The 23,863-nt window shown below is 39.9% G+C and overlaps 1 protein-coding gene across 1 annotated transcript in view; it reads left to right on the top strand.

Annotated features, from left to right (window-relative positions):
• Window positions 1-13,830: 13,830 nt before the first annotated feature.
• Window positions 13,831-23,863, top strand: part of LOC148595116 (cullin-1) — a 44,094-nt gene continuing 34,061 nt past the window's right edge. Inside the window, exon 1 of the mRNA XM_088522389.1 lies at window positions 13,831-13,939. The gene's annotated coding sequence lies outside the window, so the exon portion shown is untranslated. The remainder of the gene's footprint in view (window positions 13,940-23,863) is intronic.

The following is a 23,863-nucleotide window of genomic DNA, read 5'->3' on the forward strand; positions in this document are numbered from 1 at the left end:
TTTAGCTACGCAACTAAAGTTGGTCTGTTTGTGGGTTTCTCTGTAACTAGCCTGATTTTGCAGGTGGTTATTAAACTGAGATATTGGTGATTAGAGTTGGAAAGCCAACTTTGAAAACATTGTTCTCTGTTTCTTTGGGTGATATTTTCTGTAAGATAATTTCATATTGCAGACATAGATTTCATATTTACATCTATAACTTCTAAGTGAATACCAATTTTGAATTCAAGAAAATACTTCTTTTGTGTGTGTTGTACCACCATAACTGTAAAATGCAGCTGTGGATAACAACCTGATTGACCAAAGGCATCACTAAGCATGTTCACTATATTCTGCATAATGCTTATCTTCCATTGGAGGCTCTGCGAAATCAAATAATTAATCAACTGAAAATATACCTTGACTTCAGTCTTCACACTAATGACATCTTTCTATGTGTCTCCCAAGCATTGTCTTTTAAGTTATGAAGTTTGAAATGTTTGAAGTTAACCTGAACCTTCACTGTCATGTTTTATATGCTATCATTCAGGATTCTCAATGGCAAACATCATGGGATATTGCAGAGAAGGAAAGCATAGAGGAAAAGGAAGTTTGATGAGATAAGAAGCTGTAAAAAGAAAAACACTGATAACTGGAGAAGAGAAATACATGCAAGTAAAAGTGTGAAATAATAATACCAAAATCAGTAAGAGAAAGAAAATGGGAAAGAGGAAAAATGCGTGAATGAAAAACATCCCCCAAAGCAATGACAAATGTCTGGCAATGGTGGGGAATGTCCTTTGTCCTTAAAGAAAGCTGTAAAAAGGCACTGGAGGGAATGAAAGGATTTACTAAAAAAAAAAAAAAAAAAGAAAAGAAAATGGAGGAGGAGGAAAAGAAAAGGAGGAAAAGAAGAAAAAAAGATATGTCTCAATGTAAGATCCTAATTTTTCATCATCTTGTATTTCATAAAAAAATTCTCACTCCTCCATTTATTTAATATAGCAATAAGGATGGAGAGCAGATACGCTTGTTATATTTGGTATTAAGAGGCCTGTGATTTTAGGTAAAAGCTCTCTGCTTGTGTCTGTCCAGCAGAGAGCAGCCGAAGGCTCAGGCAGTTCTCTGTGCCGTTTCCAGCTGCTAGCACAGAGCTTGCTGATTAATGTAATGCACTCCTTCTCAGACTTCCTTTAAGGAAGGAAAAAAAAATAAGGAAAAGCTTGTCCTGTGCAGCTGGGAGGCTATCCTTCCTCAAAACTTCTCTGAGGTGGTACTGTGATCATTTCTTATTTCTCTACAGGCCTAGAAATGATCAGTCTCAACCAGGGACAAATAAGGTGTAGAAGGCAATTGCTTTAAAAATACATAGTTCTGTCCCAAAGGGCTTTTAATCAAAAGAGTTTACCATACAACAACTTAAAATAAATAAATAAATAAATAAATAAATTGGTAAGGCAAGGAACAAGTTAATAGTTAAATCATTCAGGTGAGGAATAAAAGGAAACATGATCCAGCCTGCTGGCTTCAGATTAGGAAATGGGAGCCCCATTTCTTGCTCCACTACTTTTGAGAGTGAATGAGTCTAGGATTTTAGAAAATAATTTACCTATTGAAACTTGCAATTTCAAATTTGGGTGGTATTCTTAACAGCATATATGTACTTCACTACTGTATAAAGCAAGAATCCTTGTACTCTGGAAAAAAATCTCTCTGTGTGTTTGTCCTCCTCCTTAGATAAAAAAATAGGATGCTTTGTCTTTCCAGGCCTCAGTTTCATTTATGGAAACAGTCCTTCCCTACAATATAGGTGTATTGTGAATACCTCTGAAAGGAAACTATCTTGAGATAATCTTATAAAACAGAAAAAAATAGCTGGCCCACTTATTAATTTTTTCCCCTGTTGTTGGTGCATTTTGACATGTTGGTTGCTTTGAGCTGACTAGGTGATTGCTTTCTGCTACAGACAATTCTTCTAGAGACAATACTTTTGGTATTTTATACTTCATAGTATAAACTGTACATGCTATGGGCACTCTCCTTTTGATTAATTTACTGATCAGCTTTATCTGATAAACAAAGCTACAAGTTCAAAGAGTCTTTAAAATCAGTCATGTGCTGCTTTAAAAATTTGCTTCGCAAAAGTTTGTGTTTTCCATTAGCGACACTCAGAGCCAAAGAGAAAGGCAGCTAGCTATAATGAACTTCCCACATCTAAAGGATATGTTCACTATAAAGTGACAGAAGAACTGTCTTGCTTCACAGAGCATCTGTGCTTTTTTTTTTTCAAAGTCTCAGCTTTTCAAACTTGAGGCCATAAACACTGTACAACACACATCAATTACAACACTTTCAGCGCTGAATAGGTACAGCTCTCACTGAAAAGAACGTTTACTCAGCACTTCTAAAATTCAGTCTATTTATGGTTTAGCAGCACAAATACGAATGCGGAGCACATTTCTAAAAAGTTGTGCCATGATGTATAACAGGTTTCCAGACCAATAGCAGGACATTTCAAAACCCTGCAGTAGACTTGATAGGATCCTGCTTCTGAAAGATTCATACCTGTTGGTCCACCTCGCCTGGTGCGAAGTGGTAGAGTAAAAGCATCTCCAATGCAGTTCATTTGTACTGCTTGGTAAAAAAGGGCTTTTTAAATTTAATAGAGGAATATCTGTAGGGGCCTTTAACTCCTACTTTTTATTAAATACTCAAAGCCTAGAGAAGTAATGATGTTAGGAGGGACAGCTACAGTACCAATAATAATAATTTTTTTTATAGAGCTCCTTACATCAATAAAATTTTAGAGGTTATTACAATATTGGAATCATTTGACTTTACACATCCTCTATAAGGAAAGTGAGTATTGCTTTGAAAACACTTTAAAAACTGATATACAAAGTATTATGGTGGAGGTCAGGATATTTTTACTGTTTATTTCATCAGGAGTAAACCTAGATTTGTGCAGCAAATTACAGATTTGAATTGATGAAGACCTTTATGGCTGCAGTGGAGTCACTTAAAGAGCAAATTAACATTTCTGGCTCATTAGAGATTAGTTTAACAAATATTGACTCTTAGTTCTTCCCTACAATGTTAGGTTTGTATTGAGGTATTTCATTTTGTAACTCGTAAAAGTGTATTGATATAGCTCAGGAAAATAAGGCACAAGAAAGTAGGTTCATAACAGAATCAAGAAAGATCTCTGTGTACTCTGCTTATTTTGACAGTAGTAGTTCAATGACTTAATTATCTGGAAATTTCTGAAGCAGCATGTACTCTTAAGCGAAGAATAGAAGTCTTACATTGCTGAAAAGAAATTTCAATTGGACTTTCAGCATTAAGTGACAATGTTCAGGATGTTTTAAATAAAACACGCAGCTTTTAACATTTATGCCAAAAAAGCTGCAGGATTTAGCATCCTAGAAAAGCCTGTTTGTGCAAGCCAACCAGCCTGTGTCTGGGGCACCTCTTTTGGGGTAGGGTGTCCGCAGTGATGCACTGGTTCCTGTCAGACCTTGAGCAGGCGGGGTATGTTACATGTTATGCAATGCCTAAACTCTGTCCACCCTAAAAACTAAGCTGTACTTAGTATTCTATGCACTTATATTTTCTACTGTGATATAAGTCTTCCAGTTTAGACAATCCATTAGACATGGGCTTCATCTGCTTTATTTCTAGTGCTTTATTGCACACTGCAAGGCCAGACATGAAGCCATTTGGAGCTCAAAGTCCACCAAGCATTGGCTAGATCAACCCAGTAATAGCTAGTCCTGGTTTTAGGATGTCAGGCTACATAGTGAAGAAACCTCAGAAATAATCAACATCATATTTAGTGGTAAGAGTCAGATGAAAATAAAGATACTGTTTTGTACCTGGTCCATATGCAGCCTGCTGTTTTACAGATTGTACCGAACTAACCATTCCTAACGTACTGTGAGTGTGTTCAACACATCTTTGCAGGTTGTACCGAACTAACCATTCCTAACGTACTGTGAGTGTGTTCAACACATCTTTGAGATTTACTGGCCTTTATGTTATCAGAATTATTTTCAAATGTTTTCTTATGTTGTGCCTTAGGGATTAGTTGCCTTGGGAATCACTTGTATTATTTAACATTATTTTCCCTAGTGGCATAGCATGATCTTGACAGATAGCCTTAAATGGTGGAGAGGGGCGGTAGTGTAGTTTTCAGCCATCGGTCTGATATCCTTATTTAACAAAATTGCCATGATATTAAATATAAGTAATCCTTATGGAGCATACAGCCAAGGTGATGTCAAAGAACCAAACTTTACACCATTTATTTCTTCACATGAAAAAATAAAACTAACAGGGACTGAGAATTAATTGGCATGGTGCATATGGGTGCATACAGAAGCATAGAAGGTAATCTGGATATGATACATAAATCTGGATTTGCTCCTCCCCAAATGGGCCCAAACACCACTTACAACTCTAGACAAATCTTTTGCTTTGTTGTCTTTCCATATTGCATAATTGGAGTTCATATAGTTTATATAGTTCATATAGGTATCGTAATGGTAAGTGAAAATACCTTACGTTCAGAAATCAAACACATCTATTTCACATTTGAAACATGGCAAACAGAGCAAATAAAATGCAATTGCAGCTTTATAGGGTACTCTTGTGTGTTGGTTTGCAAAGGGGGGAAGCTGTGGTTTGGTAATGTCTTTAGATATATGGCACTCTAAATGGTCCCACATTTATTCTATTTTAGTGCCATCCCAATTTCAATGACAAATTTCAGGGACTGGATGCATTGTTTTTATAATTAGCATTTGGCATAGTTATTATAGTGGCTCTTTTGAATGCTGTTTTTTCCCATATTAATATTCCTATATTTTCATTGTATGCAGTCCTTTGTTTAGTACATAGATAAAAGTATTTGTTATCCAGAAAACCAGGCTAATTTGCAATACTGTGTGGGAGATCCACTGCAAATTACTCATCAAAAAAAGCAAACTATAATTTCAAATAACTAAAAACACCAGTTACAAACAACAAAATGTACTTAGATTATTTTAACAACAGCAATTTCTTTATAATTGACTTGTAAATTAGCTTCCTTTTTAAGAAAAAAAAAAGACACCTTTATTGCTATCTGCATTTAGTACTTCATTGGGGAAAAAACACCAGGGAATTAGGGTAAGACTTATTACTTGCTCTGCCAAGTGTAGGTCTACCACTCTTTCCTCATGATGATGTGACCATAGTTGTTAATCAACAGAATGGGCCTCCTAGCTATTGAAATTCATTAGGTTTTCTCAGACTTCTGTACTGGGAACAATAAGGCATTCTGGCAGGTATCTCATTACTTAAAACCTATCCATCCGATCTAGACAGAAATCACTCAAACTGTATTTTAAGATGCTTATAAACTTTTATTTAAAATAGCAAATTAACTCAAGATATTAGCTGTACCATGTCATATAAATCTAGAGACCAAGTACTGTAGATTAAAGTATTGAATTCATATTTTATTGAAGTCATAATCCGTTTCAAATTTAGCTTACAGTTTTCCAGCCTTTGCTACTATATCGTTCATACACTGTTCAGACCATCATTAAGTATTGCCTTTTCTGGTTTCTGAGCAGGCAAGAAATTAATCAATGGCACAGAGAAGCTGTGAGCACCTCCCCTAAAAAAGGCCAGGCTTTCTTTAGGGGAAAATATATAAACCTGCGATCCAAAATGAATTAACTATTTTTTTTTGTGACAGTCCCTCAAGTAGTCATGGTTATTCTGGCTAACCTGGTCCCATTTTTACATAAAGAATAAAATATCAGAGTGAACCTGCCTGCAGCTCTCAGACAAAGAGACAGCCAGCTGACAAAATGAGAACCAAATTTACACTTGTCTCCTGCAGCCAGAATTAAAAGTCCACTGACAGGTTGCTTTCTGGAGTGGTCAAGATATACATTACAATGCCAAATTCACTCTGCTGCAAACCTGTGAAGTAGTATTTTGGGTGGCAAACACCTGGTAGAGGAGAGCAAAATTGAAAGCGTTAAGAAGCCTACCTCCCCTGTGCCATTCTCAGTGATTCAGCCAGCAAGAGGGCTGCACAATATCCACACTGACCCATGGCTGCCTAGAAAAGGAGCAGAAACAGCTTAACCAAAGATTTCCATATTTGTGTAACCACCTTTAGACTATTTTTTATTATATTGGTCTGGTGTTGTCCTTCTTCCAAGGGGCTTGTCTGCAATCACTCTTATCACAGATAGATTTTTCAGGCATCTCTGAATTCAGAAGCAAAGGTGATCTCTCATTTCACTTAGTTTATACAAACAGTATGTTAGTGACTAAGGCAAAGGCTGACTTATCAGCAATGATCGACAGTCATGAAACTCAAATTTTTGATTCAGCAGAAAAGTTCCAGAAATTTATAGCCTTTTCCCAGTATGTTCAAATGTTGCACCTAAGCATTTATCCCTTTCTGAACGCTCTGCCTTATTCGTGCATCTCAGCTTGTAACCCCCAGGAAAGGACAGTTAGGGCGAAAACACTAGTTCAACCAACAGACGTTGTTGGAGTTTCAGGGAGCAAACAATGCTCAACCCAAAAGCAGGGATGAAACCTTACAATGAGGAGCCATCTTTTATGAGTTTGGCAAAACACTCATGGAAACATTGTGGAAAATGGATATGAAAGCATGAGGGATATTCAAAACAGTCAAGAAATCCTTTCTAAATATGAGAATTAATAGAATTATATAGTATAGTACCGGAACAGCTAGATGCTACTAGCAGTGACTGTATTGCTTTCTTAAGTCCACAGCATCAAACTGAGCAATAATTGGCAGATTAGATTTTCTTTTTAAAACCAGCAAAATGTCACTAGAGTAGCTCATACCACTTTAGTGATATTTTGCTTTTCTTTGAGATTTACTGTCTGGCATCAGACATAGAAGGACTCAAGAGGAGGGTTTTCTGTGTTTCTTTAGAGATACTGAAGATGAATAATAACGGTTATGGTTGGTATGTGTTCCTGACGTAAGCCTTCATAATACTGCTTTCTCAAAGTACCCAAGCCAATCCTCAATCTAACTGGGCTACATTTTTTGGCAAAAATATATTTGTTCAAAAAAAAAAGGATAACTGTCATCTCAACTTAGTCATCTCAATCTACTAGCAAGTTCGTGAGCAGGAGGTCCCACTGCCCACTGAATGGTGTAACAGTAGGAGAATATCTCCCACTCGTTCCCACTTCTATAAAGTAGAATGGGTGGTGGGCCTGGGAAAGATCCACACTTGTATAAATGAAGCCTAATGCTGGATGGGAAGGACACTCTCCTGGTCAGTAAGGTGGATTTATAGATCTCTGCTGCAGAGAAAAGACCTGGGACAAAGCTCTAACTCAAGTCACTATTTAAAAAAGAAATCAAAACCCAGCTTCTGGTCTTCCCTTTCCTTCAGCCTGTGAAGCTGAAGCCACTTCCTTTCAGGTTGAACGAAATGCTTTGTCTTAGACGAACTGAAGATTTAGAAGGGGAAGGGGGACAGAAGAAGGAAAGAGAAAAAGGCCAGAAAAAGTTGTTTCAGTTAGAAGAGACTGCAGCAATTTCCATCTGACGTGACCTGTAACAATTTCTGAAACCAGCTATCTACCCAGACCTTCCGCAAAAGAAGATGACTACTAAGAACATCATCAGAACAAGGTGATTCAAATGCTCTTCCTTGGATTTTTAATGCCACATCCAAGTACAAAATACTGGTAGGCTCTAGAGGTAATGAGACTTGTGAGCAAGGAGTTTGGGTAGATGGTGAGCAAAAGTTTGTCCCTTTTCTTCAGACTACAGAAAATAGTTTTCATTGGCTTCTGATGGTAAATTTGATGACACCAGACACAAAGGAAACCCTAGACAAATCTCTTGGATTTTGGGGGGAAAAAAAAAAAAAGAAAAACATTTTAAATCTACTTAGCTACATCCTATGGTTAAAATGTTCACAGAAACACCAGTGATTCTGATTAATCTTCCAAGAATGTTTAATATACAAATAAACACATACACAAAACTCTTCTAGTACAAGCTCTTCATACGCAGAAAGACAGAAAACTGTTGGCCCCTGAACTGATTCCAGATATCTGGATATAGTGTCTGCTTCGGGACTTGAAGACATATGACTAGGTATACAGTACTTGGGCTATGAAAAAAAAAATGAACACAGTGTATTAATGGGTCCTCAACTGCTGTGTAAATGTGAAAGAAATACTCTGTGCATCTTTGTCAGGTTGCCAGACGGATTTCAAACATATGTTGCTGTGACTGCTGGCAAGAAAATCTTTATTCAGGCATTCACCTAACAAATATCGAACAACTGCCCCAAAAGTTTCACTGATCACAATTTGATGAATATCATTACTTTCACTCAGACATTTTCAGTTATGATTTGGAGTATATTTTTATGTGAGTGAGAGCTGCTGAGCATAGAAGTAGGTACTTCATTCTAATCCCACCATATTTCACATACAACCTGCTTCATGATACAAAAAAAAAAAAAGCGCAGCCTATGGATTCTGGCAGCAACAACTATATAATGTAAGATTTTCCACTGTGAAATTTTGGCATTCTCAGCTGTAGCCATACATAGTAAATATAAAATTTGTGAAATTTTGGCATTCAGATTAAAAAAAAAAAGAGAGAGAGAAAGTCTGAAAGAGGTTTCTGGTGTTCCTCAGGGGTCAGTGTTGGGGCTGGTCCTCTTTAATATATCTCTATCGATGATCTGGATGAGAGGATTGAGGGCACCCTCAGCAAATTTGCAGATGACGCCAAGCTGGGAAGAAGAGTTGATCTGCTTGAGGGTAGGAAAGCTCTACACTGGGATCTGGACAGGCTGGATCGATGGGCTGAGACCAACCGTATGAGGTTCTACAAGGCCAAGTGCCAGGTCCTGCACTTCGGTCACAACCACTCCATGCAGGGCTACAGGCTTGCGGCAGAGCGGCTGGAGAGCTGCGCGGCAGAGAAGGATCTGGCGGTGCCGGTCGACAGCTGGCTGAACATGAGCCAGCAGTGTGCCCAGGTGGCCAAGAAGGCCAACAACCTCCTGGCTGGTACCAAGAACAGTGTAGCCAGCAGGACCAGGGGAGTGATCACTCCCTGTACTTGGCACTGGTGAGACTGCACCTCGAATGGTGTGTGCAGTTTTGGGCCTCTCACTACAAGAGAGACACTGAGGTGCTGGAGTGTGTCCAGAGAAGGGCAGTGAAGCTGGTGAAGGGGCTGGAGCACAGACCTTACGAGGAGCGGCTGAGGGAGCTGGGGCTATTTTGTGTGGAGGAGACCCAGGGGAGACCTCATCGCTCTCTACAACTACCTGAAAGGAGGTTTTAGTGACACAACGGTCAGTCTCTTCTCTAGAATAACTATTGATAAGACAAGAAGAAATGGCCTCAAGTTGCGTCAGGAGAGGTTCAGGTTAGATATTAGGAAGAACTTCTACACGGAAAGAGTAGTCAAGCACTGGAACAGGCTGTCCAGGGAAGTGGTGGAGTCACCATCCCTGGCAGTGTTGAAGAAATATGTAGACAAGGCACTTACTTAGGGACGTGGTTTAGCAGGCAGCATGTTGAGGGGCTTACGGTTGGACTCGATCTCAAAGGTCTTTTCCAACCATAATGATTCTATGATTCTATGATTCTAAGTCTAACAGCGCTTGGCTCTATTGAGTCTACTAAACTTCTGAGGAGCCCTGGGTCCATCTTTTTCAAGGATGAAAGACAGCAAGAAGTTGAGCTGGGCTCTCCAGGACATGTCGGAATTACATGTATAAAATGGGGTTCAGAACAAAACACCTTTCTTTGCTCCTTTCCCTGCTTGGGGAACATGAAAATTCTTTACCTCCAGGTCTGAATATTTCAGGTACGTAACTGAGAAGGTCTCATGGTCATACGTATGACAACCTCAGTCTTGGGGCTTGCGAGTTTCTTTTCACAAAGAAAGAAAGAATGGATCATAACACACCTGCAGCAAATTTGACGAAAACCCATAGGTCTAAAAGCATCTGCTAGTAGGTCCATCTTCACAGCATGGAACACAACAGCTTTAACAGGCTTTATATACAACTGCTTGCTTGAAAAAAATCAGAAAATAAAAACTCTTTTAGGAAATATGTGTGTAAACTTTTTTCTTGTTTTCTGGGAGATTTACCAGGCTAGGCAGGAGAGTCGCAGCTCTTATCCCACTAGTGCTGACAAGTGTGGCAGGAATGATCTGGCCACACATGAGAAATCCGTGTGCACAGCGAAGCCTGTGCCCTTCAATGCTGAGTCTGGGCTCGAGGGACTTCATACTTGTAGCTTTCCAGTTGCTTTCCTTCCCCATCTCACACAGTCTGTATATCCTGAAGATCTCTTTTAAAATTTGGTAATCCCATTTGAAAAATTAAATTTGCCTTTACCTGCCTTCCCAGACCATTCAAAACATGAGATTTTTATTTAAAGCTGTACGTATCCAGTGGCTTTTTGTATCTAGATGTATTATGAAGGCTAAACTATCCATTAATATATTTTTTGCAGCTCTCTCATACTATTTCCCCCAGCAAATCATATTAACATTGCTTTCCTTAGTGCCCACAGCTTCTGAAGAATTTTCTTGGCAGAAAGTAAAGAGCAGGCTCCCTTCATTGATTACCTTTCCAAACGCCTCCTCACAAATACAAGCATGGAGCTAAGTAATTGAGAAGAGAATAATACTAATGAATACTGTCATATCTGTAAGAAAAGACAAATGAACAGACACTCTTTAAAACCACTGGTGATTGAAAATATTTAGTAGGTCATTTTTTGTAAAGTAGCTCTTAAAAATCTTCTATAACTCACCAAATATACCAGTTAGTGGAAAGCGTACTGATAAGCATTACACATACTTTAATAGAAGTTGTGCAGGATTTCTGTTATCTAGATTGGTTCTGCAAGAGGTTTTCCGGGGAGACCTTCAGAAGATATCTTCTGATCTTCAAAATACACTATCTTTTCACACTAACTTTTCACTGATTGAAAACACACTCTCAAATCTCTATATCTAGGCTAACTTCTGTGATAGATACCAGCTTAGCAGAGATGTTTCTGCTATTAGCAGCCCTCTCATACTAGATTCCCTAGGGAAAGCAGTAACAACTTCGGCATCATGTAGAGTTTCTTCATCCAGTTTTTCCAAACCATTAAGACTATTTCCAAGCTGAAGGTTTGGGGACTTTTGTTTTGTTTTTGTTTTGCCTTTTTCCCCCCCCCCCTTGGGTGAGGATCTTAATCAGAAAAACACCTGTGATGTTCAAGATCTGGCTATAGTTTACAAAGGACATTGTAATGTAGTATATTTGACCACATTCAATAGTTTTGTATATCCCTGCTCATTCATACCACCTCCTGAGCAGCAGTAATAAGCAGCAGAGGAGTTGCACCTCTGTGTCCTTGAATGACTCAGGCTTTTCCTCTTGGTCCATACTAGCCCATTCCAAGCGGAGCTTCCCACCAGCATTGGCAGCAAACATTACAATGATAATTTTCTTGCTTAGTGGGCGCTGATTCACTGCTGACGCAACAAGTGTGAGACTTGGAAGTTGCTTTCAGCAACTTTGCTCAGCAGCACTGTAAGCTTAGATTGGGTGGATTTCCTGCATGAAGCTTGTCCTTGAAATTTTGTCTGCCTCAGTCTCCAGAGGAAGCTTCTCTCCTTCCATACAAAGTACACAAATTTCACAGGACAGTTTACAACACATTAGTCATCCTGCTATGAAAAATTTGGTGATATTTGTTTTGGCATCCAATTCCCTTTTCTGTTTGTGGCCGCTGAAACCCTGAAACTGGAACTCTTTCACTGGACATATGAATGAATCATGGTACACATGATGTGTAATCCTTGCAGTGAAGAATTTTTTCATGGACTGCCGTTTCTTAACGCCAACCAAGCTGTTACCATCATTATTAAAATTAAGCAATGATGCTTTGCCTCTTTAAGGTGCATGCAGTTCACAAATCGCAATACAGCCCTAAAAGCAACCCTCAATCTTAAGGCTGAGAATCTTCAAGAGAGAACCTCTCCTCTCTCAAGCTTCTAAAAGCTGAACCCAGAGGAAAAACGCTCTATTTAGTGCAGGATGGCAGAGGTGATGGTGCTAGTTCAGACCTTCTTCCTCCCCATATCTTCCTCACTGTCATTTCTGTCTTTCCTTGCTCATCTATGTTCTTATCTTTCCCTTGTTTTAGGTTTTTAAAGCAATGATGACTTTATCTCTATAGAGATGACTCTATAGATACAATTCCTGTGAAATACAATTTAAAAAACTAGTTTCCAAGACTGAGAAAAAACAAACAACAACAACAAAAAAGCAAAAAGAGCAGTCCTTTTTTTTTCTAATGATCAGTCTTTGCTTCTTTGCATTTGGTTCCTTCACCTGTCCTTTACTGGTCCTTAACATTTCATGCAGAAATGACCCTACTGATGAGGTGGTATACAGCATAATGTACACTGCTATGCACTAATCTAACCCATGAGCCAAAAATTTCAGTCATGTCTAGGAATGGTGTTTGCAAAGTACAGGAGGAAAATTAATGTAAGTGTTGTGATACCATCCAACTGATGGTGTTCACAGCCTGTATTAAACCCGCTCCTTAAAACAGTGCTTCTTATGTGTTAAACCAGGACTGTTTCATTAGAAGATCTGCGTCAATGAATTTGCTATTGTCTGCAGTAGTGGGTTGTGCTGAAGTAAGGCGTTATTGCACAAGGAAATAATTTTACAAGCACTCAGGTGACTAAGGGTCATTAATTTTGAAAAAGGCCAATTTCAGAAAACAGGGTGCAGCTGGTAGAGTCTGGATGCAAGTGAGGCATTTTGCAGAGCAAAGGGAATTTCCCTAGTTTCTGTCTATTGTTTCCCAAGATTCCTTCCTTTCAAGCTATTGTACTTACTGACTGGATTCCAATACTCTTTATTTAAATGTAAACGGAGGAGGGAAAAAAAAAAAAAAAAAAAAAAAAAAAAACACTAATGGCTTCCTTTGAATTGCTCCAAATATCTTCTCATATAACCGGGGTCAGAATCTGGCTTCCTCCCTGCATGGGTTGTGATGGGGCAGTACCAAACACCTTGGCACAACAAAACACTCAAAAGTATCTCTGTGCGGATACTTAAATCCCACCCTTCCTTTTTGCAGCACAGTCCCACGGATGTGATTCCACAGGTAAGGTGGTCAACTCTGAAATGCTGCATTCCCAGAGTTCACATTAACCTTGGTGTGATTTTGCACTATTTCGCACTGGTACACAGAGGTGCTAACTGCCCCGCTGCCAACATAGACACAACACAAACGTGCCAGGCCATCTATCTTTAAATTCGCTGCACTGGGTATTTTAATACAAATTTGCACATACATGACTTCAGGTAACTTGATGGGTTTTGGGTAGCTTCACGTAATCCCTCATGACCGCATGACAAAACTTCCTTTCCTTCAACTCCTGCCCCGATTTTGCCTTTGCAACAATTCTTTTTATTTTATTTTAAAAGAGATTCGCAATAGCAGACGGATTTGTAAACACATTTAGCTGTCGGGACAGCAGCACGGTGGCTGCGGCCTAGCTTCCCTCCGTGCAGCCTCTTCGCCTGCGCAGGCCGCGTCCCTGAGCGCAAACGACTCCATGGGGAGCCCACCCGGCCCGCGCCCGGGGGCTACGGGGCGGCAGCCAGGCCCCTCGCGGCCGCTTCGGGCCCAAGCGCTCCCGGCAGGCGCGGGCGCCCGCACCTCCGCCCTCCCCGGCGGCGCCTCTTGAGCCGCGGCCGCCTCGGCGCGGCAGGGCCGGGGCGCCAGGCCGAGGGGCGGCGCTCGGGGCCGCGCCGGGGGAGGTGGCGGCGGCAGCGGCGGATCCGGGCCCGGCGGAGGCGGAAGGGGCGGGCGGACGCGGCCTGACTCTGCGGGACGCGCGATGCTGGTGAGTGCGAGGAGGCCGCGGCGCTGTGGCGCAGCCAGGCCGTGCCGGGCCGCGCCGCGCGGGGCAGCGCGGGGTAGGGCAGGGGGGAGGCCGCGGCGGGGCCCGGCGCCGGGTCTTGCCGCGGCGGGAGTGGCCCGGGCCGCTGGCCTTTCTTCTCCGGCGGAGGCGGCGGAGCCCGGCACGATGTCGCCATCCCGGCGCCGCCGCGGCCTGCGAGCGGCTCCGCAACGCGTCGCTCCTAGCGCCGCGTCTCCTCGGCTGCCCTCGGCACCCGGCCCGGCCCGCTGCCGCCTTGTGTGCTTCCTTGCTCTCCTGCGGGCTTTATTCCCATGTTTGTTTATGTGTTTATTGTCTCCGTGTGGGCAAGAAATGATTAGCCCGGCAGGTCTAAGAGGGGCAAGCGGAGGACGAGTGACTAACAAATTTTGCCTGTCTCTGCTGGGATCCCCCCCATCTCGTCCTTGTTTTCCCTCTCCAAGTCACAACCCTTCATCATTGCAGGGCCTGGTTACCTCCTTCTCCCCTTTTCCTTCCTCCACAGGGCTCTTAGCCTTGCCTTGACTGTCCTGGTCTTATTTCCCTGCTATGAAAGCCATCCTTGCCATCTTGTGACAGGATCCTTGGTGGGCTCTGGTGCCTTCCTCCCCCCAACTTTGTGTTTAAGTCCTACAGCTGGGGCTTTGAGGAGAAAGGAACCCAATGTTTGCTAGGTGGCACCAGGAGGGCGCACCAGAATTTAGCCTGTTTTACCTTATTTTCTGTATTACTGACTTCGTCCTCAGACCTTTCCCCCAGTATATTTGCCCCTATGGACTGGTGTGCTCTGCTCACTTTCTGCAGCAATACACACGGATACCGTAATGCTAGTCTGGAAAACTCAACTCTCTGGGAAAACCTCCTGGTGGGATTGAGGGGAATGGGAAGAAGAAACTGTAAACTTACATTAGTGCCACATACTGTTTATAGAACTGTTCTGTGAATCCTTTTCAGACAAGAACAAGGCTGTTTGGGGTGGTTTCTTTTCAGGGAAGCGGCCTCACTAGGAGCATGATGCATGTATTTTCCTTAGGAAACACCATCAGTGACCTGCTGCAGTGTTGAGGATTCATGGCTGGGTGTCTGTGTTGCACTGGTGCTTGGCTTGTGTCTCTGCTGGTGATTTTACTGGGAAATAGTCTTTCCCTCTGCTTTGTGATTTCTCCTGTTTCTCAGTATTAGATTGCCCAACTTCCTGTTTTAAATGTTTCTTAATTGCTTTAGTTCTTAACACGGCCTTTTATATCACCATGATGTATCTGAGATCCCATTTTAACACTGTACATGGTTGTCCCGTGGCAATGTGGGGAGTACATTCGCTTTTTGTAGTAATTTATACTCCCAAAGAGTCCAATGTTAACAGCTTATTCACAGTAGGGTCTGTTTGTTCCTCACTGAGAAAGTAACTGGAGGACAACTTGGAGCTGCTGAACCAGGTTTCTAGTCAGAATCACTCCTCTGGAGGAGTCCCTTTCTATCAAAGGGTCACATGGAGAGCAGTTTTTTAGTTCAGGCACCTAAGGCACATGTGTGTCACTACTTCAACAAACCATTTAATTAAATCTGCACTTTATCCTTTCTACACTGATTTAAACCTGCCTTATTGCTTCACGCTGTTACCTAGTCTGCCAGCATGAGAAAATTGAATCCCTTTAATTTATCATTTAAACTAATTTAAGCTCAATTGCTCAGTGCACACCCTTCTTTGGAAACTGATTTGAGGGTGCCTTTTTTGATTTTTAGCCTGCTCTCATTATTAGCTTAAAGTCTTTCTTATATCCTAGCTATGTTGTTATGAGTATAATAACATTGGGTTTGAAAAAGTTGTTTTATCAGATATTGAGCTTAAGTGTCGTCTATTAGTTTAGGTGCCAGCATTTCTGAATGCTGCTGTTCATGGATTATATTTCTCAAGCGGTGTCTGCTTTTGTGTAGCCACACAAAACTAACTTCATACTTCACTGAGGCCCATCTTAATGATGAGTCACATCCTGGATGTCAGTGGAGAGGTGAATCCGATATACCTGGAGTCTTCTTTTTTGGCACTGAGACTGTTTGCTTAATTCTTTCTTTATTTTTTCTGGTGGATGAAGCGGCTTCTCTCCTGTAGTCGTACCACTGTCACCATCAACAATACACACTGGGAATGTGATGTGAGCACATTGTCCTAGTGAGGCGTTGTCTGTGGATTACAGATGGATACCTATGTTATTTGTACTACACTCTTTGGCCAGGATTTTCTAACTTGCTGAAGGCAAAATCAGTTGGAATTGTAATTTGTTAGATTAGTGGTGCTGTTTTGTGTTGTAGTGATGCTTCTGTTGGTAGTGTACTAACCCGGTCTGTCTTGAAAGGGACAGGCTCATATGTGCCGCTTAATTTTGAGATATTCTCAAGGTAAGCAACTGGTGGTTGGAACCAACATTTAGAGGCCTAGTTAAAAGTTATAGCCTATATATAGCGCAAAATTAAACTGTTTCTTAATTTTGTTGTGGAGACCAGTTCCTCTTCTTACTGAAGTCCTCCTTTAAGAAGTGAGATGGCAAAGATCAAGAAAAATGAATCGTTGGAAAATCTTACAGAGGTCTTGATCTCAACTGCTTTTGGATTCTTCTTCAAGTAACTTGCTATTTTATTGTAAGAGATGTTGGCCTTTTAGTGAAAGAACTACTACTAGTTGGCTGCCGATGGCTGTAGGCTGGCCCAAAATGTATTTTGGACCTCCTATAGACATGACTAAAGGACACCGTATCTTATTGTAGTAAGATTTTTTTTTGGAGCTGATGCATAGTGTTGTAGCTTGTAGGCTTACTTTAACATAATTACTGAGACGGTTACATTTTAAACATTCTTTGTATTATATCCAGCAGGAATAGTTATATATGGTCTAATCAATACTTGTAATGCTGTCGGTGGGGAAAAATACTATTTTAGGAAAAGGTCTGTGTCTTGGTTTATTTTCTGGTTGTTTTCTTTTTATCCATAAAACACCTGATGTTACAATTACGAACTTCTTCACATCATTGACTTGCTATCATATATATGATATTAGTCAAAATAAAATGTCTTTTTTTAAGAAACCTAATATTTCACTCTATTTAACAGTTCTAAAGTCACTCTTCATCCAAGAATTAAAAAAAAAAAAAAAGATGAGTGAAGGATATTGTAAAGATGAGAAAATATTAATTTAATTTTTCACTTCAGAGAACTGTGGCACAGAGTCACAGGGCAATTAGTGTTGAGTTTGAGATCCCTTGGTGTTTTGTTCTGGAGGTTGTCCTACCTTGAATAAACAGCACAATTTTGATGCAGTGCTTCTTTCAGAAAAGAATTAATCTCATCTCATTTCCGCCCCCCCCTTTTTTCCCCTGTTTTTGGAGTCAGTCTGTTTACTATTACTGATCACTTTAGCAGGTTTGAGATGTTTTAAATCAATACTAAGACTAAACAATCATACACTTTCTTTCTAATGTCTTCATACTCATGCAGAAGAAATGACAGCCATAGTTTAGTACCCTTGGCTTGTGTTTTTTTACTAGAAGTACTCAAGAAGATATCCATTATCCTTAGTTTCATTTGATTTGCTCTAGTCAGTGTTGCTGCACGCCAAAAACTTGATGCTACTGTGAATGAGTAGCTGAAATTTTTCGTTCACACATAGGAAGGTGAGGATCATGTTTGCTAATAACTTTGCAGTTAGTGTGGGCACTCTCTGCTCTGATACTGTCCTGGTTTTTGAGAGACTTTTTTTCTCCCCTTTCCCTGGGAGGCTGCTGGTGATTTTGTTCCTGGGACCCAGGTGAATGTGACTTGTTCATGTACAAAGTAGACGAAAGTTAATGTGAGGATTTCATTTAAATGTAAAACAGGAAGATAAAAGAAATTGGGTCGTTAGGAATACAGTTTCAGCCACAGCTGAGCTCAGAAATTTCTTGTTTGTGTTTTTTTTGCAGCTGACCTAACTTGACTTTTTGTGTTTGGTGTGTTTAACGTCAGGCAGTGTCTTAACACTGATAGAATTTAAAATTGTGGCTCCTGTTCTGACCTAAGTTCATCTTGCTTTGCTCTGTAATTTAAACTTAATTTCACATGTAATTTTACATGCTCCTTTTCTCCTGTAATAGCAAAGACTGTCGTCTATGGGAATTTTATCTGTAGTTTGGAGGACTGAATTCAGGTGAGGGAAATTAAGGGTAAGGATTGTAGGAAATAGTTCCTGTTTTGTTAAGATTTAAATGTGTCTGTTTTGGATTTTTGTGACTTCAACCTTTACAAAGTTAAGCTAACCCATTTCACTTTGTACCAAATGCGCCTGTTGCAACTGTTGTAGGACAGAACTGATAAACTTGCTGAATTGTATGTGGAACAAATGTTTTACAAGATGTCAATTCTGTGCCATGTGAAGGTTGAGTTTGTGTCTGTTACAGTTAAGATACTTGAGTTGAGCAAGAAAAATAACATATGGATACCTTTCCAAGCTTTCATGAGGAAGTTCCCCTTGTTTTCCTGCCACTTCTGGAGATGCGTGGGTGCGTTTTTGTCAATATTTAGGTGCCCACGATGGAATATTTTGGAGTCATACTGTTTGTTGCTAACAGTGTTACAGCACTAGACCATACTAGGAGGTTACATCACTAGCAGATGTATGGGTGAGCTTAATGCAGACATGCAGTTAGAATATTGTCAAATGCAGAACTTGCACACTTTTTAAAAAATAAGTTTAAAAGTGGTCAGCTTTCCCAGAGTAGCGATTTTTGCAGGAAATGAATGTGAATAATCTCAATGCTGCTGAGAATAAACTTTTTCAGAATGCAGGACTCTCTGTTATTATGAAGCATTTTAACTCTCTGCTAGCTATAATGCCAGTCACTCCTGAATAAAACATTTGTGTGAAGACAGATAAGGAGGAGGCACTTCAGCATTTAAGCCGTGCTCTTGTGATATATTTGGACATTCCGAAACTCCAGCCTGCTTGCAAGACAAATCAATGCGACTGTTATCTTTATTTATAAGCTGAAGTGGCAAACTGCATTGCTTTGATCAGCTGAGCCCTTGCACAAGTAACAAGATGGAAGAAGTAAAATTAGTAAGTTGCTTCAGGAAGCCACTCCAGCTAGAATTTGGAGGCACTGTTAATGTTAGTGATTTTTTCAGGTCATGTCCAAGAGTGAAGTGAAAACTTGGTACGCAAGCATTATTGCAAGTAAAAAAAATTCTGCTCATCTCTAACAGGTCAGTGTGAAGTTACAAGATCTGAGGTACTAAGTTCTAAGTGAGAGAATTTTGTGTTAGAAACTTCTCCTGCGATTTTTGAGGTTACTTTGTACATTATATCATCTCTGAAATGGACTCGCAAACTGCACCAGGATGTTCTTGGTGGCGATCGTTCAGATCACAGTGTTTCCAGTTACTAAATGAGTTTCAGATAATATTTTAGTGGCTATGCAGAGCTCTTAGCAAATTGGATATCCAAAAGAATTTTCCTCCTAAGATCAGCAGGGTCTCTGAATTGGCCAAAGACATTCCTGAGTTCCGAGGGTTGTCTGTGTTCGTTCTTGTAAGGTTGCATTTGATGCAACTCCCCACTGCCTTTTGTTTTTGTTTTATAGGAACACAAGGTGGGTTTTTCTGTCTTTGGCTTCGCAAGTTGGATATCTAGCAGTGTGTTTTCTTGATCTGTCTACCCTTGCCTTTCTTTTCTGCACCTCCTTGCCTGATTCAAGAAATGCATCTTGATCCATATCCTCCTTTGAGACTGCCTAAACTTTTCTGCTTTCCCTTTAGCCTTTTCACTCCTTGTCTTGATTTTTCTCTGCATCGGATGTTGCTTCATTCCTCCTTTTTTTTTTTTTTTTTTTCGTTAAGCAAGATTATTTATTCTGACAGATTTTACTTTATCTGTGTGTGCAGAAAGGACTGCGTGCTTATATAGAGACATTAGTAAACCTTACTACCTCTCACACAGCCTACCTCTTCAATTACTAGGCAGTGCCTACATGCTTCTGTTTTGTTGAACTAGGTATTGCATTGCTGCAATGACATCTCTGTCATGCTGTGGGACATTTTGTTGCTCAAGAAAAGTAAGGGTAAAGCTGAACTAAGAAATAATGAAAGAACATTAAAAATTATTAGAAGAACAAGCAAAGAGAAATGTGCAGTGGAGGCATGTTCAGACTTACTGGATGCTCTTCTGAGGTGCACTCACTTATGTCCTGGAAGTCTTTGTGATTGGAAATGCGAATTAAAGCCATGTTAGTTTGGTCATGATGATATATAAGTTAACAGAAGCCTAAAAATTGCAATTCCATATTATGTTTGTGTATTGTGTTTAAATTTGGAAATAAGGTGACTGTATGGTGTTTCTGGTTGTCAAGAACAAATCCAGAAATTTGTTTTTCACTTTTTTTCCAGCTGGCAATTGTGTTGCTGGTGTGTGAAGAGGTATGTATTCCTTATACAGCTTTACACATTATTGATCAGAGCTGTAACCTGTAGAAAGGAAAGAAGGAAGAGGAAAAACACCAGAGTCCTGAAATCCTGAGTGGGAGCCCTGTCAGGGGAGGAAATTAGCAACTGTGCAACCTTCGTACCAAATTTACACAACTTGATATTAAACTCTTGGGAAATTGTGACCTGACTCACTTCTGAGTTTCTTTCTAAAAGAACCTGACATGCAACAAGTTTTTCCTATTCAAAGGCAATTTTGGGAAGGAAGGGTATATATGCCTATTTTTTTCATAATGATTTGCACTGAATTTAACTCTTTAGAAGACAAGATAAGCTGAAACTTTTCATGCTACATCTAACTCAGTATTTCCTAATAATACAGGGGAACCAAGCACTATGATTTGTGTAACCTCTCTTGAACATCTTTGCTATAGTGGAAAGGAGGGAAGAAATATATTCCAATATTTCTCTTTTAGTCTTGATAGGAATTTTGGAATAGCTGTTTTTCACAGTAGTTGTGGCTTCATTTTGTTGGCTCACAGTGGAAATGTCTGCTGTAGACAGAGGTTCTGGATTTGGTTTAATGATGCAAATGTAAGATGTAAAATGCTGAGGATATAATTCTGTACTTGATAGAAAGATTGATAGTACTAGGATAGTAGAACTGGGGTCATTTGGTATCCATCTACCTAATTTATACTTTCTATATTTAGTGACCTGAAACATTTCTGGACATCTGTGGAACATCTGTGGTGTAAAATGTTGTGTGCTCCATTATCATTTTTTACATCATGAAGGTAACCCATAGATTTACAGACAAGTACATGTGAAAATTATCCTCAGAATTCTAAATTCTGAGTGCAAATGATTGTAGGAACAAAATAAAGCAACTTCTCCTGCCTCTTCCCACCCTGCTTGTGTCTGATTAAATATGTAGATTATATCTTGCTGTTCTACAGGCTAATGGGCAGTGAAGGTAGATTGTTCTCAACAGTTTGCTTTGCATTTGCATGTGCTTTGAAAAGGTATGTGTTGCTTACATACTTTAGGAAGAGGCTTCGGTAGCAATATCTGTGGAGCTGCCCTTTTTGTCAAGAAAGGCTATATGGAAAGTAAATGGACTTCTTCATGAGAGCGGCTTGTTTGCTTGTATGTTTTTAGCATTAGGCTTGGTGCTAAGAGATGTGCCTTTGGAGACTTATTGCCAGACAAAAACTTGTCAGATATTGTAATGTGGTAATACTTTAGGGTCATTTCAATCAATTGATTTTAAAATAAGTATAAAAACAAACAAATGAATTGTGTTAGTGCAAAAGTAGTGTTTAAATGTGTTTCTAATTTTTCTTATGTGAAAATGCTTTTGGAATACTTGTTTAGAAGGGAGCTGGTTTGTTTCATACTGCATATGTTAGGTAAATAAGCTTAATGATTGTCTTGACTTAGTGGAGAGAAATAGCAGAGGCCTTTGGGGGAGTAAAATTATTCGGAACCTTCTCAAGGATTGCCATTTTGTAAGTTGTAAATGGATTTGAAGGTTAATTTCTGACTTTTAATATATATGTGTAAATTTTGGAAACCTCGTAGCGTAGTCCTTGAGTTTTTTTTTTTTTTAATAGATTTTGTGGTATCATATATTATTAGTGAAGCTTGTTTCTTCTGCGCAATGTATTTATTTTTCATGATGAAATCTGGTCACCTTAAACCTCATGGTGCTGTGAGTGGCAAGAATATTTTCCATGTGTTTGAAATTAGAAAATGGATGAAATATTTGGAAATGACTAAGTCACGGTCCTATAAATCTCTGCAGTTTCTCTTAAAAAAAAAAAATGCTGTTTAGATTCTTGGGTCAGTGGGAAACTTATCCAAGAGCTACAAGTTCTTATGGGGGTCAGGAAGGTAATAACTAGCAGTATAAATAGCTAGTTTGGAGATTAAGTGAACTATCTTCAGATTGATAGTTTGGAAAACAAATGATTGTGGGAGTGGGTGCATAGGTCTTGGAGCTGTGAGGCGGAAGGGTAGTAAGACATCAAAATAAGGTAGTAACCCCTTCAGGATGGATTCAGGTGTTGTAAACGCAGTGGGTTTTAGCAGACGTTGCTCTGGCCGACAGTCTTGCTGATGAAGCTTTGCGGGAGGAAGCCCGGTGACCATCAGGTCAAGATTCCCTTGTACCTACTCCTGCTAGCGATGCTTACAAGGTGAATAATTTGCTAATGTGAAGATTACGACTTAATGTTGAGCTTTTAATTCACCTGTAGCAGCTTACGCTTCTAGGACGGGCATCCTGCTCTTGGCAGTGGCACATAGTGCTGTGTTTTTTTCTCCTGTATGTCGGTATTTATAAAGGTCAGAAGCCATGAGGATCACGCCAATGGATTTTTTTTTATCTTCTCTCTAAAAAGTTTTGCACATCAGCAAAATTGGATTGTATAATTTCAGGTAGTCCGTACAATGTCATCTTGTCAGTCAGCTCTAAGGGCTTAAACCTCTGTGTAGCTTATCAGAGAATTCACAGAAATATTGCTGCAGATTTTCGATCTTTCTTTCTTTTTTAGAAGCCTAGCAATCAGGTCCTCAAGTGAAGGGATGTGGAGTAACTACAGTGAACCAAATTTGGCCTTCCAGAGTTGTGTGTCTAGGAGAGGAAGCTTTCTGAGCTTAAATCATAAAATCATTTTGAAAATTACACTTAAACTTGGCTTATGGAATAGAGCTTCGTATTATCAGTGCGTGTTTGTATATAATAAAAATGCTCAGCAGTGAGTCTCATTTCTCTCTCCCTTTCTGCAGTCTGAACATCATTTCTTAGTTTAGGAGCTCACTACAAAAGATCACTCGAATGAGCTTTGGAAATTAATCTTGTATAGTGGTACTAGTCACTTTTTACTCCTATAAAGTTAATATACTAAATTCTCTTTCTATGTGCTGCGCATTAGTAAGCTATAAATCACTTATTTTTCATACACTTATTCATCTGTTGCTTTTTTTTTCCCCCTTGTATTAACTAATAACTAACTGGAAAAAGTCAATCTCTTTAGTCTAGGAAGTGAGTAATATGATGCTGTTATGATTCTGTGTTGATTCATTTAGCTGCAAAATTCAAATTGGAAATCAGCCAACGGAGAGTCGGGTCATGTAGTCAAATCCAAATATTGTAGTGCACATTATCACTTGTAAAAAGAAGATATTTTTAAGAGTGGAGGGCTTGAAAAAATAAGTTTCACACATATATGTGAAACAAATCAAAATAATGTTCTTCTGGTGGCTTTTTTTTGTGATGATCTTATCCTGACCTGAGAACACAGGATGGTAGGGGAAGTAAGGTCTGATGTGAACAAGCAATGCTCTGATTTCAAAAGACAGTGGTAGTGGTGATATTTGCAGAGGCACCAGGGCATCTACGCAATTAGGAGAGTCTTAATTAGGGAAGGAAGTTAA

The sequence above is a fragment of the Tinamus guttatus genome, unplaced genomic scaffold (genome assembly GCF_059628265.1).
Source record: "Tinamus guttatus ecotype Peru unplaced genomic scaffold, ASM5962826v1 Tinamus_guttatus_pri_ptg000151l, whole genome shotgun sequence".
Classification (NCBI taxonomy): Eukaryota; Metazoa; Chordata; class Aves; order Tinamiformes; family Tinamidae; genus Tinamus; species Tinamus guttatus.